This window comes from Callithrix jacchus, chromosome 7 (genome assembly GCF_049354715.1).
Source record: "Callithrix jacchus isolate 240 chromosome 7, calJac240_pri, whole genome shotgun sequence".
In the NCBI taxonomy this organism is placed as follows: Eukaryota; Metazoa; Chordata; class Mammalia; order Primates; family Cebidae; genus Callithrix; species Callithrix jacchus.
The window spans coordinates 153,935,018-153,941,017 of NC_133508.1; the positions used below are offsets into that span (position 1 = coordinate 153,935,018).

Below are 6,000 nucleotides of genomic sequence, written 5' to 3' on the forward strand. Positions count from 1 at the left end.
GCCACCATGCCCAGCTAGGTGGTGGCGAGCACCTATAGTCCCAGCTATTCTGAAGGTCGAGGCATGAGAATCACTTGAGCCTGGAAGGTGGAAGTTGTAGTGAGCCAACTACAACCACATTGAGTGTGGCATGCCACTGCATTCCGCCTCCGTGACCGAGAGAGAGTCTGTCTCAAAGAAAAGGAAAGAAAGAAAAGAAGGAAAGCATTGGTATGTACAAACACTCCCCTTTTACTCATTTTTTTGAAGACCATAACTACATTTTAAATTAATTATTTGTTTATTTTTAACCTACTTCTGAAGAACATAACAACCTTCATTATTTTCCTGCCAGAGCTACAGAGTATCTGATCCTATTTCTATTAGGGTAGCAGGGTAGTGATTATGGGAAACCTCTTTCTATTACCCTTTAAAACATAACATTCAATGTTATATAGACATTAGTTTATAATTTATGGTGTTTTTTGGAAAAAAAGTATAGCCCTTTTAAGATCTGAATCAATCTTAGAAGTGAGCTGGATGCCTATTAGATTTAATGAGAAAAAAATTATAAATCTAAGCAATTAATTATTAATCACCTAACAGCCAAATACAGCACCTGTAGGCAGAGAGGCCCTCTCCTTTGAGGAGGCGAAAACTAATTGCAGAAGCAGAGATGCTGAGAAGTCACACTGGGAGGCCTGGAGTGCACACAGCAGTCGTCATTTCCCATTTGCTGAGCCACATTAAAAGGAAAGGTAGAGATCTAAGGAAAAAAATATTTAAGACACCTTGGGAAATTTATTTAATAACCGAGCATGAAAAAATAATGGTAATAATGAAAGCCCGTAAGAGAAGGGGTAAGGGGACGTTTAATCTGGGTTTCAGGAACTCCGTGAGCCTTGAGGTTTTCAATCTCTGAAAGGTCACAGGTCTAGTACTCAGTAGGTGCTCAAACATCATTAAAATAACCAGCTAATGGATGAATGGATGGATGGCTTTTCCCCTAAGTTTGAGAAAAGAGAAAATTTGATATTTGTAAACATTATTGAAGATAGTACTTGTTATAGAGTAAATGTATATGTTACCCCAAAACTCAGATGTTGAATCCCTTTGGAGATGGGGTCTGTGGAAGGTATTTAGGGTTAGATGAGGTTACGAGGATGGGGCCCTGCTCTAACAGAGTTAGGGTCATCATAAGACAGACACAGGAAAGTTTGTTCCGTCCCTTACTTGTATGCATACCAACTGAGGAAGAGCCATGTGAGGACATAGCAAATCAGATGGAGGACCCGCACGAGGAACTGAATGGGTCAGCACCTTCATCCTGTACTTCCCAATCTCCAGAACTGTTAGAAATTAATTTCTCAGCCTGACCAACATGGCGAAACCTCGTCTCTACTAAAAGTACAAAAATTAAAGAGGTGAGGCCCGGTGGCTCATGCCTGTAATCCCAGCACTTTGGGAGGCTGAAGTGGGAGGATCACAAGGTCAGGAGATCGAGACCATTCTGACCAATACGGTGAAACCCCATCTCTACTAAAATGCAAAAAATTAGCCAGGTGTGGTGGTGCATGCCTGTAGTTTCAGCTACTTGGGAGGCTGAGACAGGGGAGTTGCTTGAACCTGGGAGGTGGAGGTTGCAGTGAGCTGAGATTGTGCCACTGCACTCCAGCCTGGCAACAGGGAGAGACCCCGTCTCAAAAAAAAAAAAAAAAAAGTACAAAAATTAGCCAGGACTGGGTGGTGGCAGGTGCCTGTAATCCCAGCTACTTAGGAGGCTGACGCAGAAGAATCACTTGAATCTGGGAGGCGGAGGTTGCAGTGAGCCAAGATCACATCACTGCACTCCAGCCTGGGCAACAAGAGCGAGACTCTGTCTCAAAAAGAGAAAAATCAATTTCTGTTGTTTAAACCACTCAGTCTGTGGTATTTTGTCATGGCAGCTCACACAGGCTAAGATTGTACTTATACCCAAGTCCCATATATCTTTAAAGCTTATGCTACTTGGGTACACATATAAATATAGAATAGTACATAGATTATACATTGTAAATATATTTATATGTAAATATTGGTCATTTTAATTTCTTTTTTTATTTTTTCTTTTTATATTTTTTTGAGACAGAGTCTCATTCTGTCACCCAAGCTGGAGTGCAATGGCATGATCTTGGCTCACTGCAACCTCTGCCTCCCAGGTTCAAGCGATTCTCCTGCCTCAGCATCCCGAGTAGCTGGGATTACAGGCACCCACTACCACGCCCAGCTAATTTTTATACTTTTAGTAAAGACAGGGTTTCACCATGTTGGCCAGGCTGGTCTCGAACTCCTGATCTCAGGTGACCTGCCTACCTCAGCCTCCCAAAGTGCTGGGATTACAGAGGTGAGCCACCACGCCCGGCCTGGTCATTTTAATTTCTAAAAAATAGTTACTTTTGAATGTAAAATAACTTCTCAATTGAATGAAAATTCTACCATTTTCTATGACTCAGAGGACTACATCCAAGAAGTAGGTATTCAAATCATGGGGCCATACCTAGGGCCCCTCAGTTAATGTGGAATATAAGATAATATCCACACTGTTAGCAGCATATCGAGGGAGGAATTCAGGTCTCTTGAGTATAGGCGAGGCACAAACCCATACTTCACAGTTCACTTTCACGTGTCTCTCTTTTTATTTCTCACTTGGGACACATAATGATAGAAAACTAATCAGAGGCTAGTGGCCATGACCTGGGGTATGCCAGAGGCACTATGGGGGAGCTGTAAGGGCTTTCAGTGGAGGTTCAGAGCCCCTGGGGACGGTTTCTGGGGACAGGGCCTTTCTGGGAACTTCAGAGCTGGATTTCTGTCTCATAGTAAATACAAATCAACCCTAAGTATCGGATAGTTAGAGTGCTAATAAGTCCCCAGTTATGAGAGCTCTTGCTTTATGCATGGGAGCAGTTCCTTCCTTGGGTTTACATAGCCAAGAGCTGATAGCTTTTTAAAAATTTGTCATAAAGGTGAGTGTCTCCTTGAGAGCATGGTTTGATAAGAGTACCAAAATCCTGGAGATGAGGGTTAGAGCTCATCCCCATTTCTTATTAACTATGATCCTTAGAGTATTGTTATAGTTTACTGAGATTTTTTTGCTTCTCTGCAAAATGGAGCTAATAATTTCTGCTCTACCTGCATTAGCAGTTTAATCTCAGAAACAAGTGAGGAACATTTGGGCATGAGAAAACCTTTTAGGAATATAATTTTTTTTTTTTTTTGAGACACAGTCTCGCTCTGTTGCCAGGCACCAGGCTGGAGTACAGTGGCGCGGTCTCCGCTCACTGCAACCTCAGCCTCCTGGGTTCAAGCACTTCTGCCTCAGCCTCCCAGGTAGCTGGGACTACAGGCACATGCCACCATGCCCAGCTAGTTTTTTTTGTATTTTTAGTAGACACAGGGTTTCATCATGTTGGCCATGAGTGTCTTGATCTCTTGACCTCGTGATCCACCCGCCTCGGCCTCCCAAAGTGCTGGGATTACAGGCTTGAGCCACCATGCCCGCCCTGGAATACAATTTTTTAAACCAGCAGTTGGCAAACTCTGGCCCACAGGTTAAATCTATCCCACTGCATATTTTTGTATGGTCTACAAGCTAAGAATAGTTTTTACATTTTTAAATGGTTGAAAAGAAGGATATATTATGATGTGAAAATTATATGAAATTCAAATTTCAGTGACCAGATGAATGAGTATAAATATTCATTTGTTTACGTATTATCTATAGTTTATCTTATATCTTAACACTACCATGTTACAGTTGAGTATCGCCCTTAAAATATTTACAGTCTGGCCCTTTACGGAAAATATTTGTCAACCCCTGCTCTACACAAGTGTATAAGTCAAGGTTTTCCAGAGAAATAGAACCAGAAGGAGACATATGTTAGGCAGTTCTTGCACTGCTATGAAAATACCTGAGGCTGGGTAATTGATAAAGGAAAGACGTTTAATTGGCTCGTAGTTCTGCAGGCTTTATAGGAAGCATGGTGCTGATATCTGCTCTGCTTCTTGTGAAGCCTCAGGGAGCTTTCAATCATAGAATAAGGTGAAGGGGAAACAGGCACAGCACATGGCAAAAGCAGGAGCAACTAAGAGGCTGGGGGTCACTTTTGAATGACCAGATCTTGTGAGAACTCACTATCGTCAAGACAGCACCAAGCCATGAGAGAGCCACCCCCATGACCCAAACTCCTCCCAGCAGGCCCCACCTCCAGCACTGGGGATCACAATTCAACATGAGATTTGGGTGGGGACAAATACCCAAACTATATCAAGACATATCTCTATATATCCTATTATAGGATATCTATATATGTATACACACACACACATACACACACATATATAGGAGGAGAGAGGGAGAGAGAGAGAGAGAGAGAGAGAGAGAGAGAGATTATGGGAACTGGTTCATGCCTTTATGGAGGCCAAGAAGCAAGAAGTCCCATGATCTGCCATCTATAAGCTGCTGGTATAATTTAGTGCAGAGCTGAAAGCCCAAGAACCAAGAATACAGGTGTCCAAGGGCAGAAGACAGATGTACCAGTTCCGAAAGAGAGAGAATCAATCCTTCCTCCACCTTTTTGTGCTACTTGGGTCCTCAGTGAATTGGGTGATGCCTACCCATATTGGTGAGGACAGATCTTCTTTACTCAGTCATCTGAGCAAACGTTCCTCTCTCTCAAGGCTTGTTCAATAGGCTCATGAATAACCATCCTGGGCCCCAGTGATAGAGCAAGTATATTCATAGACTTACCATCATGGACTTTGCTTCTGTCCTTGGGGAAGAAGTGCTATTGTCACTGGCTATCACCACTTCTGAGTGCCCAACTTGTTCTCAGTGTTAACTAATCCTGGGGTTTGAATATGCAACCATATTCCCGAGGCACCCAGCCAGTCCTCAGCAACTGGACTCCTCCTGCAAGTGGGAAGGCAGCAGTCCATCCTCTCTGGAACAAATCTATGCTCTGGGCTCAGAGTTGCTGTCCCTGCCCACCATGCTTCATGTTTCTGCCCTCAGGATCTGTAGAAAGAATGGATGCCAAGGTCACCAGCAGGCAGCCCACCAGCCTGCTTTCTGAACAAAGTAAGGCAGTACATGGAATGTACAGGACTTGTTTCTTAACACCCAAAGCTGCTGGCCTTATGGAACAGTAGTGACAACTCATATTTACATGCTGGGTACGCCACTGAGAACCTCTCCTATGACAACTCATTTAACCCTTAAAACACCCTTTTGAGATAATTACATAATTATATTAATTTCTAAGAAGAGGACACTAAAGCAAGTATGGCTATAGACTGACTCTCGTCACGCAGTGCGTGGGGTCTGAGACTTGAACCCAGACAGTCCAGCTCGAGCCTGCACTCGTAACTGCTACTGCTCATAACCACACTGCCTGCAACAGAGGAATGGAATGGCCCTTCCAAGGCCCAGTTACAGTGTCTTATTAGAAAGAAAGGCAGGTGAGGTTACTTGTGGTTCTAGAGGGTGACGTTTATTTTTTGAACAAGTGGCCTATCTATGGTGCCATTTCTGCCATAGCAAGAATATACTCATCTGCGAATCAAGAGGGTGGAAGCTGGAGTTACACTCCACCCACTTCCCACGTGGGAAGTTTTGCTTATGTTCTTCATAACTCAGTGCTCCACTGACACAGAGGATTTAGAATCCAAGGAGGAATCGTCAAGGGCAATAAAGCAATGGCTCCACTGAATTAGCAGCTGAATTATTGGCCCATTTTAGGCTTCTCATGACAATAGTGAACAGGCAAAAAGAGGAGCTCTGGAATCGATCAGGCTGCTTGAGCCCAACTATTTCAATTAGAATGTATCAGTTAGGGTGTATCTGGCTTTAAGTAACAATAATGGCAATACATTTAAAAATGACCCAAATGGCCTGGTGCGGTGGCTCACGTCTGTAATCCCAGCACTTTGGAAGGCTGAGGCAGGCGGATCACAAGATCAGGAGATCAAGACCATCCTGGC

At 43.4% G+C, this 6,000-nt stretch overlaps 1 long non-coding RNA gene across 2 annotated transcripts in view; it reads right to left on the bottom strand.

Annotated features, from left to right (window-relative positions):
* LOC118143103 (uncharacterized) overlaps positions 1 to 5,035 on the bottom strand; it is a 55,601-nt gene extending 50,566 nt beyond the window's left edge. For both annotated transcript variants that reach the window (XR_013520358.1, XR_008473118.2), the window contains exons 1-2: positions 4,769 to 5,035; positions 599 to 745 (exon numbers count right to left, since the gene is read on the bottom strand). This is a non-coding gene — a long non-coding RNA (uncharacterized LOC118143103). The remainder of the gene's footprint in view (positions 1 to 598; positions 746 to 4,768) is intronic.
* Between the last annotated feature and the right edge of the window lie 965 nt (positions 5,036 to 6,000).